At 50.6% G+C, this 13269-nt stretch overlaps 1 protein-coding gene across 2 annotated transcripts in view; it reads right to left on the reverse strand.

The window, feature by feature from the left end:
• LOC119160793 (receptor-type tyrosine-protein phosphatase F) overlaps positions 1–13269 on the reverse strand; it is a 223567-nt gene that overhangs the window by 3069 nt on the left and 207229 nt on the right. The window lies entirely within an intron of this gene.

A 13269-nucleotide genomic window follows, 5' to 3' on the forward strand; every position in this document is an offset into this window, starting at 1 on the left:
AAAGCATTGCTTTATTGCTGCAAAAATTGCGCATTGATTTGGGCGGTACAAGCACACAGTCCTTACTACTGAAATTTTGTTCAATAATGTTTTCATTAAAAAAACAAATTTTCATGTGTCACAGTGTTAGAAGCCATTGCATGCAACTACACAAACAACTTTAGGACAATATTGTCACGGGGTCGTGGCGTGGCCGAAGACAGGAGACTTTATGTTGGGATTTAACTGTTTATTTGGGCGAACCTGTGCCCGGTAAACGGAAAGTCCAATTACAGTAGCAGTCTTGCACAAATAGCAGTAACGGAGCGTCGGCCGTCGATCAACTACTGACAAGCGGCCAAGGGCGTCGGCATTTATGCTCTTGCCGTCGAATGTTCTAGCGTTATCGCTGGCGGTGGCGTAGGTTCGTTCGCAGAGTAAGCGTGATCTTATCGAAATGATCTACTACAGTGCGGAAGCTTCTCGAAAACTGCAGGCGCGGTTTGCGCTGAGAATTGTGTAGTGTTTTGGGACGATAACAAAACTTGGGAAATGGAACGTGGCATTGCCTCCCTCTGAAAAAGGCATCGTCCCGATGCTTTAACTAAAGATGAACGTACAACAATAATGCGAGAAAGTACAATGAATAAATTACGATACAATAATAATAATAAAAAAGACACTGTTTCGGTTTGTGAACGCGCATGAAACGGCTTGAGGCGCACGACATGGATGACTTCAGGTCGCGATTGGCATCGTTGAAGTTCGCGATGCCGTCAGGGACAACCTCGTAATCAAGTGGGCCGAGACGTCGAACCACCCTGCATGGTCCGAAGTACCGTCGCCGAAGCTTTTCACTAAGTCCACGTCGGCGTATCGGCGTCCACACCCAAACATGTTCACCGGGGTGGTATTCCGCGAAGCGTCGTCGAAGATTGGAACGGTGGCTGTCGGTCGTCTGTTGATTCTTGATACGAAGACGCGCAAGTTGTCGGGCTTCTTCGGCGCGTTGAAGGTACTCGCTCACATCGAGGTTTTCTTCATCGGTGACGTTGGGTAACATGGCATCGAGCGTCGTTGCCGGGCTCCTTCTGTAGACTAATTTGTATGGAGATATCTGCGTCGTCTCCTGCACCGCCGTGTTGTATGCGAAGGTCACATACGGAAGAATGGTGTCCCACGTCTTGTGTTCGACATCGACATACATTGACAGCATGTCAGCGATCGTCTTGTTAAGCCGCTCGGTGAGGTCGTTGGTCTGTGGGTGGTACGCTGTCGTCCGGCGGTGGTTTGTTTGGCTGTATGCCAAGATCGCTTGAGTTAAGTCGGCAGTGAATGCCGTTCCTCTGTCGGTGATAAGGACCTCCTGGGCGCCGTGACGTAGGACGATATTTTCGAAGAAAAACTTAGCTACCTCAGATTCACTGCTTTTGGGAAGGGCTTTTGTCTCGGCTTAGCGGGTGAGGTAGTCGGTAGCTACCACGATCCACTTGTTTCCGAAAGCCGACGCCGGAAACGGCCCCAGTAGGTCTATACCAATCTGCTGGAAAGGTCGGCAAGGTGGTTCGATTGGCTGCAGAAGTCCTGCTGGCCTTGTCGGCGGTGCCTTGCGTCGCTGACAGTCCCAGCATGTCCTCACTTAACGAGTGACGTCGGTGGTAAGACGTGGCCAGTAGTACCTTTCTTGTATCCTCGCGAGCGTGCGAGAAACACCGAGGTGCCCTGCCGTCGGATCGTCCTGCAGGGCTTGCAGGAGTTCTGGTCGCAAACCTGAAGGCACCACAAGGAGGTACTTAGCTTGAAGCGGTGAAAAGATTTTCTTTTGTAGAAGACCGTTTCGCAGGAAGAATGACGCAAGTGCGCGCTTGAATATCTTCGGGACTTCAGTGGTTCTGCCTTCGAGGTATTGTATTAGGGCCTTAAGTTCCGTGTCGGCCCGCTGTCATTCAGTGAAGTCGTCGGTAGTTATCGTTCCCAAGAAGTACCCGTCATCCGAGTCGTCGGGTGGTGGTTGGTCGACAGGCGCACGAGAGAGACAGTCGGCGTCAGAGTGTTTCTTGCCGGACTTGTAAACGACAGTAATATCATATTCTTCAAGTCAAAGGCTCCATCGTGTGAGGCGACCTGAAGAGTTCTTCAAGGTGGCAAGCCAACACAAGGCGTGGTGGTCGCTCACAACTTTGAAGGGCCTGCCGTAGACGTAGGGGCGAAATTTCGACGTAGTCCAGATGATGGCGAGGCACTCCTTTTCTGTCGTGGAATAATTGCCCTTTGCTTTTGATAGCGATCGGCTGGCGTAACTAATAACCCTGTCAAATCCATCAGCCCTCTGCACAAGAACGGCACCAAAACCTACGCTGCTTGCGTCAGTGTGTGTTTCTGTCTCGGCGAATTTGTGGAAATGGGCAAGTAACGGAGGCGTCTGAAGGCGATGTTTAAGCTCCTGGAAAGCGTGTTCCTGCGCCGTTCCCCACTTGAACTCCACGTCGGCTTTGGTAAGGTTAGTGGGAGGATCGGCGATGCGGGTGAAGTTTTTCACGAACCGCCTATAATAGACGCACAGGCCCGGAAATCGGCGCACCGCCTTCTTGTCAGTGGGCGGCGGGATGTCGGCTATGGCGGCTGTTTTCCGTGGTTCGGGACGAACTCCAGACTTGCTAATAACATGCCCCAGAAACAAGAGCTCTTCGTACGCAAATCTGCACTTTTCTGGCTTCAGTGTGAGTCGGGACGTCTTGATGGCTTGAAGTACAGTTTCAAGGCGCCAAAGATGCTCGTCAAAACTCGAGGAAAACACGACGACGTCGTCCAAGCACACAAGGCAAGTCTGCCACTTCAATCCTGCCAGTACTGTATTCATAACGCGTTGAAACGTTGCAGGCGCTGAGCAAAGACCGAAAGCCATCACCTCAAACTCGAAGAGGCCGTCCGGTGGTATAAACACCGTCTTCTCTTGATCTCTTTCGCCGACTTCAATTTGCCAATAGCCAGTCTTGAGGTCCATTGACGAAAAGTACTTGGCATTATGGAGCCGATCAAGTACGTTGTCTATTCTTGAGAGAGGATACACGCCCTTTCTTGTGTTTTGTTCAGGCGGTGATATTTGACGTAGAAACGAAGGGTCTCATCTGTTGTCTTCACTTACACCACGCGGGATGCCCTTGGACTCTTCGACTGCTGGATAATGTCACCCCGCAGCATTTCATCAACTTGTCTCTTCACGGCTTAACGTTTTCACGTCGAAACCCTGTACGGACTCTGACGGAGTGGTCGGGCATTTTCTTCAGTTATGAAGTGATGTTTTGTGATTGGGGTCTGCCGAATTTTCGATGACGACGAAAAGCAATCTTCGAATTGCAGGAGCAGGGCCTTGAGCTGTTCTTGCTTATGGTTCGGAAGTCTGGGATCGACATCGAAAGCTATGGGAGAGGCTTGGTTCCTCTGAGCAGGTTCCGCAGAATCGGCGAGGGCGAAAGCACTGGTGGCTTCGACAATTTCTTCGATGTATGCGACCGTTGTTCCTTTGCTCACATGTTTGTACTCATTGCTGAAATTCGTGAGCATAACCATTGCTTTGCCTCTCCGTAGCTCTGAAATTCCTCTTGCGACGCAAATATTTCGAGTGTCCAACAGATGCTGACTGCTTCAACGACACCTTCCAAGTCAGGTGCTTTAGGAGCGCCGACTACCATAAGGACGCTTGAGCGAGGCGGAATGGTGACTTGTTCTTCCAGCACATTCAAGGCATGGTGTTCTGACGGCGTGCGCGGCGGTAGTGCTTCTTCAGTGGATAACGTTATCGACTTTGTTTTTAGGTTGATGACAGCACCATGGAGGCATCAGAAGTCCATGCCAAGGATGACATCTCTCGAGCAACACTGTAGGACTACGAAGTCTGTAGGATAAATACGGCCGTTAATGGCGACTCTCGCTGTGCAGATTCCTGAAGGCGTTACGAGATGACCTCCGGCTGTGCGGATTTCAGGGCCTTCCGAAGCTGTCCTAACTTTCTTTAACTTCGCGGCGAATGACCCACTGATGACGGAGTAGTAGGCTCCAGTATCGACGAGAGCGGTCACACTGTGGCCGTCGATAAGGACGTCGAGGTCGCTAGTTCGCCGTCTCGCATTACAGTTAGGGCGTGGCGTCGGGTCACGGCTGCGTCGGCTTGTTCCGCTGCTTCCATGTTGCGTCGTCAGGTCACCTTCGGTAAGTGAGGTTTTGCCGTCAGGGCTTTGCCTGGTTGGCGTTGTGTTCGGAAAGCTCTGTCGCGGCGGCGTCATCGTCGGAGGATCTTCGGTAGTTCGTCACACAGCAACCGCACCTCCATCGGTTGCTGCCCTTAGTTTCCCGGATACGGGCTAAGAGACCGGCCCCGCGTTGGGCCATAGTACTGCCGGTGGTGCGGTGTCGTGCGGCACTGGGTGACGGCGAACGCGAAGGGCTTCGTGGTGTGCCACTGAGTTGCTGTCAGGTAGTCGGCGATGTCACGTGGTCGTTCTCCTGGCTGTGGTCGCGGTGCATTGATTGCGAAGCCATGGAGTCCCATCTGTCTGTACTGGCAACGGTGGTATGTGTGTCCGGCTTTGCCGCAGTGGTAGCAGAGCGGGCGGTGGTCAGAGGTGCGCCAGACGCGAGTCTTCCTCGGCGCACTGCGCTCGGCCGCTGGCCAGTGGTATGACGTCGGTGGGGGCGGTGGCGGCGGTGGCGTCTGTCGAAAGAAGTGCGATGGGGCGGCGTTTCGGCGTGGACGGGAAGGAGCGTTGTGGCGCACTGCAGAGGCGTAGCTCATAGCTTCCGGCTCGGGCAGCGGTGCTTGGGGAATTCGAAGCGATTGCCGGACTTCTTCTCGCACAATGTCGGCGATCGAATCCACTTGAGGCTGCGCCGAAGGCAACAGTTTGCGCAGCTCTTCCCGCTCGATCGCTCGGATTGTTTCACGCAGGTCTTCGGAGTTACTGGCTTGAGCAGCAGCGCATTCTGGAGTCAGGCGACGATTATATTGTCGGGTGCGCATGTCCAGGGTCTTTTCGATAGTGGTCCCTTCGGCTACGAATTCTTGGACGATGTTCGATAGATTTCTCATCAGTCCCGCGAAGAGCTCCTGTTTGACCCCTTGCATGAGGAAACGAACTTTTTTCTCCTCAGGCATGTCTGGGTCAGCGTGACGGAATTGGCGGGTCATTTCTACTGTGAAAATGGCGACATTTTCATTTGGTAGCTGAACCTGGGTCTCTATTAAAGCAGCGGCCTTCTCTTTGCGAGCGACGATCGCAAACGTTTGCAGGAATGCGCCGCAGAAAACATCCCACGTTCGCAGTGCGGAATCCCGATTTTCAAGCCAGGTCCTTTCGGCGTCTTCCAAATAGAAGAACACACGACGGAGCTTTTCGTCATGGTCCCAGTGGTTGAGGGCGGCCACACGGTCGTATGTTTCTAGCCAGGACTCCGGGTATCCATACGATGACCCATGGAAAATTGGTGGTTCCCTGGGTTGATGCATGACCATCGTGGGCTGGGACGCTGCGGTTGTCATTGTCGCTGCAGTCGCGGTCATGGCCTTGGTCTTCCGCGCCTTGTCTTGTAGAAGCCCATACTCCGGTGGTAGCCCTTGCTGTCGGCGGTTGTTCGCTGCTCCTGGTTGGCGTCGGTGTCTTCTCCGCGACGTGGGCTGGGTTCACGGCTTGACGGGGGCGTCCGGTACTTGAACAAAGCAGCACCTCCACCAGATGTCGCGGGGTCGTGACGTGGCCAAAGACAGGAGACTTTATTTTAGGATTTAACTGTCTATTTTGGCGAACCTGTGCCCGGTAAACGGAAAGTTCGATTACAGTAGCAGTCTTGCACAAATGGCGTAAAAGAGAATTTTATTTCCGGATATATCTTACACAGCTTATGTGCACACATAAAAATGGACAATGGTGAACAGTGCGTATGTACAATGCAAGCTGTTATATACAGCGAAAGAACCTATAGCGTATGCAGTGATGTACAATGCGAAAATTGTACAACAAAGACAGGACATTCATGACATCGAAATGATTAAACTTAAATGAACAGTAAGGCTATATGAACAAACAAGGTGAGGTCATTCCCAGTGTAGTGTGATATTTTGCATTCACCTGTGAGGAAAATTTGCTCTCGCACTCAAGAACAATATTGCACAAAAATACATGTATAAAGAAGAGAAGAGGAATACACACTGTAATGTCACAGTGGCACAAGCACTAGCCCACTACCTCAATAAGGGAGGAAAGGCATGGACACCCTGTTATTTTTTACAATAATAAATCGCGTAGACCACCGTCGGAGGAAAGCCTGCTCTCCCAGCATGACTAGTTCTGCGTTAAAATGCATAAGCATTATGTTTTTTAGCCGATGTAGTAGGGGAAACATGGCTCTCTGGGGGCGTCCCCTCAGGCAGGTCGGTCCCCTTCGTTTCCATAAGAGGAAGGCTCCTATAGCTACTAAGAGTACGACAAAGTTATCCCTGTGGCTAGACATCCACTGCATACTTGTTTGGAACATCCTGGTAACCATGCGCCAAAAGGTGCGCGCTACTATACATTCATGGAAGACATGGTTCAGTGTTTCGACGCGACCGCATTGCGTGCATGAGGCGGATGGCGCCACGCCCCACGCCACAAGGCGGTCGGCCGTTGGTAAAGCCCCCCATTCCCTGAGCCAGTTTAGGTCACAGACCTCGGAGGGGAGAGACGTGTTTGTATGAGTCCAGCGTCTTTTCGCCTGGCATTTCCGGCGTTGTTCTTCAGATAGGCTTTTAAATGCTATTCATTCGCTCATGTCGGGGAGGGGACATTTACATAAGTTCTTGAACAGGAAAATCGTTTCGCCATTGTTGCAAAGATTTTATAACATGTGTGTAATACGCTGGTGGCTGCTCAGCAGCTGGTCCCGTGTCGTTTGCTAAACGAAAAAGTCCTCTAGAGGTTCCTAGCGGATACACTACAAGTTGGCTGCCTCGATACGATGAGTTCTCTAAGAGTGCCCAGGTGTTTTTGAGAACCAACATGCGGCCCATTACATCAAGATTAGGTACACTGAGCCCTCCCCATTTCAGTGGTAGGCGGACCAAGGCTCTGGCAACAGCTTCGGCGTGGCCATCCCAAAAGAAGGAGCCGCACGCAGTAGCCACTCTCAGCAAAACCCGTCGAGGTGGTCGTGCAATTCTAGCTACATAAAGCAATGGCGCTGTTATGCTGGATTTATTAGATAAGCTCTTTCAGTAAAAGGTAGTTGAAACGTTCTGGCGACTTCAATGCGTCTGTCCACTTTGTGTTGGATTTCTTTCCATTTGGTGCGGGCTACCTCACCAGTCGAAAGGAAAGTTACACCTAAGACTTTAACGCCTTGGACGATTTGGACGCCATCAGGGAACTCTTCAATGTGCACCCCGAAGCACAATGCCTTGCCTTTTCCGGGATTAAGACGTGCTCCCAACAGGTAACTGTTGTGGAATATTCGCAGAAAGGCTGTGTAGCTATCTATGTTTTGAATAAACAACAAGATGTCATCGGCCTATGCCGCTACTTTCACTTCGCCCAAGCCTGGAAGAGGGAAACCACGTATCGAAGTACATTTCTGCATTTGTTTCAATAAAGGATCTATGCATAATACAAAGAGAATTGCGCAGAGGGGACAGCCTTATCGAATGCCCCTACTTACTGCAATAGGTTCAGATGTATAGCCATTCACTGCTAACGACGTTTCTAAGTCTGTGTAGAGTAAACGGATGGTGTCGGTTAAATGTGCTGGGAAGCCAAGCATAGCGAAGAGATAGTTCCATTCTACGGGATCAAAAGCTTTTTCCTGGTCCAAGGAAACAAAAACGCCAGATAATTGCGTTCTTCTAGCGTATGTGAATAAATCGCGAGTCAGCGCAAGCGAGGAATGGATCGTACGACCTGGGACACAGCATGTTTGTATGTCGCTTACTATTTCCGGTAGAATGATTGTTATGCGGTTTGCAAGGATGGCTGTCAATATCTTGTAATCCGTGTTAAGTAGGGAAATGGGCCTCTATGCCTTTGGGTCAGACGGCTCTCCCTCGCTTTTAAGCAAGAGTATAAGTCTGCTCTCACGAAACGTATTCCGTCTGATTCCGTCAGCAAGAAGCCCATTTAGCATTGTCAAAAGGTGGTCTTGTATTGTTTCAAGGAACGTTTTGTAGAAACTCAAAGTATCCCGTCAGGGCCGGCAGCGGCAGTTGCGTTCATGTGCTGAAGCACAAAGCATAATTCATCTAGCGTCACTGGGCTGCACAGACCATCGCGGAACTCCTCCGGTACGCGGGAAATTCCCGCGCAAAACTCGTTAACTATGATGGTGTAGCTCACGTCGCTCGCGTTCTCCGCCATGAAAAGATTCGAAAAATGTGTTTCAAAGACCCTCATTATGTCTTCTGCTCGTGTAGACTGTTCGCCATTCGGCAACTAAACGAAAGGAACATGCATGTGTTCACCCAAGGAGCCGTTGCGAACACTTCGAAATACTGCTGGATCTGAAACCGGTCGTCTGTTGATAAAAGACTGCGCAGCCGTGCGCGAACTAAGACGTAGCAAAACTTCGTACCGCGCCTTTAACTGATCGAGATAGTCGTGCATTGCGAACGTCAGTCTTGCCTCTGCGTACAATGCGTGCTTTTCGTAGCATGTCGTTTATCTCTGTCGTCAGGCGCGCTTTCCTTTCGCGCCCTGCTTTGATAAGCTCGGCGCGCTGTGTTTTAATGCGTCCCAGCTGCGGGGTTCAGGCGGCCTACCGCACGCTTGCTCTAGTGCATTGCGAAGTAATGCTACGCTTTCCGGGTCGTGCACGAGTGTGGTGTCCATTTTTCAATGGTTTCTAAATAAGTGGATTGTCTAAAAAACCTTTACCGACACTGGAAAGCGGTCTGTAATGCATGTAACGTCTGGTGGGAAATGTAGGACCTCGCAACTGACATGAGTGGCTAGCACTTCTAGAAAATAGTAGCGGTAAAGCCGGGTCATGTTGAACCCCATTGCAAGGTTGCAACCAGGTCATTCCCGTGAGCGTCGACCCACGCGCCCCTGAGCTTGAAATTGCAGATGAGTTGTCGCAATGTGCCGACTCCGCTATATTGTCTGCTTTGTCTGCGTCCGCGCGCATCTCTGTCGGTGTCCTCGACACAGTTGAAATCTCCAACTAAGAAAGTGGGGTAACTGTCAAACATAAATGAGTCGAGTGAGTTGAAAAAGTCGGCCGTGCCCCCACATTGAGCTGGGGCATATATTACGAGCGCCCTTACTCGTCTGCCGTGAAGGTTAAAGTCTACTGCTAGTGTGCGGCCGTCAAAACCGTAAACACAGTGTGCTCTTCGACGTAACGCTGGTGTAAAAAAACTACTCCAACTCCGCACATCTTTGAATCAGTCAGCGAAAAAAAAGGCCTCGAGTCCAAAATGTGAACAAAAGGATTGCACATCAAAAGGGGTTCTAAAATTACATTTCTGTAAGAAAAGGATATCGACATAACGTGACCTTGCGAAGTGCATGACTTCTCTTTGCTTATTTCGGCGTCTGAAACCCCTGACGTTTAAGGAGAGAAAATGCACCTTAGCCATTTAGAAAATAGGGGCAGTGCGCGCAAACTTCAGAGAAACCCCTTGCAGGGGGTGGGGCGAGCGCTCAACGAGTAAACAAAACTAAAGAGAGAAATGCTGTGACGTCGTCAGAGCATTAGCGAGTTTTCAGGGCTTACTACTGTCCGTAGAGGTCTCAGAGTCCTTGGTCGGTGGGTGGGCTCGTTTGGTGGCTGAACGGTCTATTTCCATGGCGCTGGCACCGACACTCGCACCAGCGGCCGCACCTGTAATCTGGTAAACAGGGTTTGACAGGCTTTGTTTGCGGGTCTGAGCCGAGTACTTGGTGGCGTGGGCGCTCATCGTTGTCGGTAGCATAATCACTGTTGTGGTCTTGTCTGGGCCGATGATCGGAGCGTCTGCACGTCCCGTCGTTCGGGTGCCGCGTCCCATCGAAGCTCTCGGCGCCTCGGAGCTACTGGTGGTGCCAACTGTGTCAGAGCTGTATCTCTCGTGGTCTCTGCTAAGTACGGGCACTTGGGCTTCGGCTTTGGATGAGCTGTGTTCTTCATAGGCGTCCGGCGAGAAGTCACTGGTCTCGGATGGGGTGTGAAGGGTTGACGAGGATTTCTCAGACAGGGGAGGCAGGCCTCCTGTGTCTTGTGGTTCAGCATGACCGTCAGTGTCGCTTGTGTCAGTGTCGCTCGCAGGCTCGAGCGCCGGATAATCATCATGCAATGCGGGTGTGAGGTCGGTGCACGCTCGTTCTTCGGTTGCCGCTGCTGCAGCCGCTGCGAAGGACTTCGGACGTACGCAGTCATCTGTTGAATGGCTGCCCGAAGACTTGCGGCACGGTTCTGCGCATCCCTCTGTGGCATGTCCAAACACGTTGCAGCGCGTGCAACGGGGAGTGGCACAATCTTCGGCGATGTGGCCAGCATTCCTGCACTTAGAGCGCACTTTCTTGACACCCCGGTAGTCACACATGACATTGTAGCCTTGGACTCGCGCCAGACGGACTCGCACTCGCGCCACAAGGACACCTGTGCCGACCCCCGGGCGGCCCTTGAACACTGGCTCGTAGATATGTTGCACGTTGCCGCAGGCGGAGAGAGCAGTTCCTACGGCTGCGTCGCTTACTCACAGCGGTACCCGGAAGACTGTGACGTGGACTGTTTCAGGACCTACATTGACTAGTGGAACTGATTCGCCGTTCAAGAGACTGGCGCCCCGGCTCTTCAGCTTGGTGGCTGCATGGACGTTTGCGGCTGCAGTGCGGAACTTTGCACCTCCCATGGGCTGGAGGGACTTGATACCGGCTGGGCCGGTTACTGTTTCGAGGGCATCTATCATGTCGTCGACGGTGCTCCCTTCTGGAGCGCTGAAGTTAAAGCAATGAGCTTTCGACAGTGGCGCTGCGAAAGCCATCACACTTTCGCCGTGGCCCTGGCTCCCACGGCTTGCGCTGTGGTGCCCGGGCGGTGGCTCACGATCAAGGCCTGGACAGAGCCGGGGGGTTGTCCAGGCGTTCACTTGATGGTCGATAAGATGGGGTCGGTGACTGGCAGCGTGCCTGAGGTAAGCAGCGAACGGAGCGTCGGCCGTCGATCAACTACTGACAAGCGGCGAAGCGCGTCGGCATTTATACTCTTGCCGTCGAATGTTCTGGCGTTATCGCTGGCGGTGGCGTAGGTTCCAGAATAATATGTAGAGTTCACAGAGTAAGCGTGATCTTATGGAAATGATCTAATACAGTCCGGAAGCTTCTAAAAAACTGCAGGCTTTGTTTGCGCTGAGAATTGTGTAGTGTTTTGGGACGATAACAAAACTTGAGAATTGGAACGTGGCATTTGCGATGCTGCGTGCTTCCATCTACATGCAGTCAAGCATTGCTTTATTGCTGCGAAAATTGCGCATTAATTTTGGCGGTACAAGCACACCGTCCTTACTACTGAAAGTTTGTTCAATGATGTTTTCATTACAAAAAAACAACTTTTCATGTGTCACAGTGCTAGAAGCGATCGCATGCAACTACACAGAGAACTTTAGGACATTATGGTACTGCGAAGATATGGCACATTTGCGTAAATGATTCTCATTTGTTCAGTATTTCGGGTCAAATTTTGTCTGCGTGACAACTTCAATGTGACATATAAATATGCTTCTTGTATAGTTGCTACTCTAAGTTGATAAGTTGAAGACTCACTGATTAAAATTTTTGACTATGGGGTAACAAATTTAAAATTTCGAACCGTCTTTTATTTGCTACACAAAAGACAGATTCTGGAGAGGTTAAATAGCTAAAAGCAGTTTATGGGCAGCTCGACGAAGCCAGTGAACCCCATACAAGGCAGTTGACAGGGTAGAAAAGATGTGTAACGTAAACTAACATTACAATAACAAATACGATGTTATATATATATATATATATATATATATATATATATATATATATATCCTGATGAAGGCCAGACTCTAGGCCGAAACGTCGAAATAAACCACGTTCACGGAGGATCTACTGGACTATATATATATATATATATATATATATATATATATATATATATATATATTGCTGCATATTCTGCGCTGCGTCACCATTGCGCGGCGCACACGATTACGTGCGCATCTATCGTTCTGTCGCGGCAGCAGCTATCGCCGGTCCTCTTTCTCGTTTCCCTCCCTCTTTTACGTTCATACTAAATATAAGCGAGCCAGTCTTGACAATAAGGGAACGTTCTGCTCTCTTGCTGACCGGCGTAAGCTCTGTTGTTTGGCACACCTTTGCACGGCCCGCGGGATGCGACAGTGGCAACGAGAATTGGCGACATGTTAGTCGCGAAGAAGGAACGAAGACCGCAGCACGTCGTGGGATGACATGGTCCATCTCAAGCTACCGGACTTCGAAGAAAGCAAAGTGGAAACCCTACCTTATCAAGGGAGAAGCTTTCTTCGAAGCGAACGCCATTGAGAATTCAGCAACAAAGAGAGCATTACTTGTGGCGGCATTGAGCACGCACACAGTAGAGACTTTGGCAGGGAAACTATCACCGCGCGCTTCAAATTCCTTGACTTACGAAAAAGCATTGGCCACGCTCAGCAAAAGTCTTGACCCAAAAAAAGAACAAAGTTTTCGAAAGCTACAAATTTTTCAACCGGTGCCAAGCTGATGGGGAGCCTATGCATGCCTTTTTGGTGGAAATTCGGCGGATAGCTGATAACTGCAACTTCGGAGGCGCGCTGGACCGGATGCTACGGGACCACATTGTTTGTGGCGTACGTTCTAGTGAGTTGCAGAAACAGCTATTGTCAAAAAAGAACTTAACGCTTGAAGAAGCAGAAGCTATAGCAATAGCAGCCGAAGCTGCAGAAACAGATGTACAAAAGATAAATGCGGAGGACACACCACTACTACAAGTAGACGCGTCTGGAACAATGTACCGACAACGGCAACGGAAGACTTCTCAAGTATAAAGCTGTGGCAAATGCGGTAGTGGAAAACACGAGAACGACAACTGTCCCTGGGCGAGGTCACGGTGTTATCAATGTAAACGTAAAGGGCACCTTGCTCGGAAGTGCCGAAGCCGTGCGCCACATGCAAACGACTCTAGAACGGGGCCAACAAACACTTTGACGGTCTCGGAGGAAGGCTCCTCTAACGAGGAAAGAAAAACGGCCCATATCTAGACACTAGCATCTAAAAGGAAGAAAGTTCTGGAACCCGCAATTCG

This window comes from Rhipicephalus microplus, chromosome X (genome assembly GCF_043290135.1).
Source record: "Rhipicephalus microplus isolate Deutch F79 chromosome X, USDA_Rmic, whole genome shotgun sequence".
NCBI lineage: Eukaryota > Metazoa > Arthropoda > Arachnida > Ixodida > Ixodidae > Rhipicephalus > Rhipicephalus microplus.